Genomic DNA, 410 nt, shown 5'->3' with positions numbered 1-410 from the left:
TTAAAATTTTTCTAAACATAAATATATATTTTCACATGTATTTATTTTAAATTATATGTATTAAGATTTATTTATATTAATATTTTAAACATAAATGTAACCTACTATAAATATTAAAAAAATTAAATTAAAAAACTAAAATCTAATAAAAAAGAAAAGAATTTTTATTGGATCCAATACAAGAGTAAATAAATCAACCCAAATGTAACCTATAGTTGTCAGAAAGAATCAATGATTCAATAGGTCAGATTTCTTATTTACTTGATACATTAATTTAACCGATAGATCATTGGTTAAACTGATTTGATTCGATTTCATATAAATAAAAAATACAAAACAATTAAAAACTTAAAATTAAAATTTAAAATATATATATCTTTATTAATATTTTAAATAATTAAACTTCTCAA

This window comes from Arachis ipaensis, chromosome B06 (assembly GCF_000816755.2).
Source record: "Arachis ipaensis cultivar K30076 chromosome B06, Araip1.1, whole genome shotgun sequence".
NCBI classification, from domain to species: domain Eukaryota; kingdom Viridiplantae; phylum Streptophyta; class Magnoliopsida; order Fabales; family Fabaceae; genus Arachis; species Arachis ipaensis.
This window is presented reverse-complemented; position numbering follows the sequence as displayed.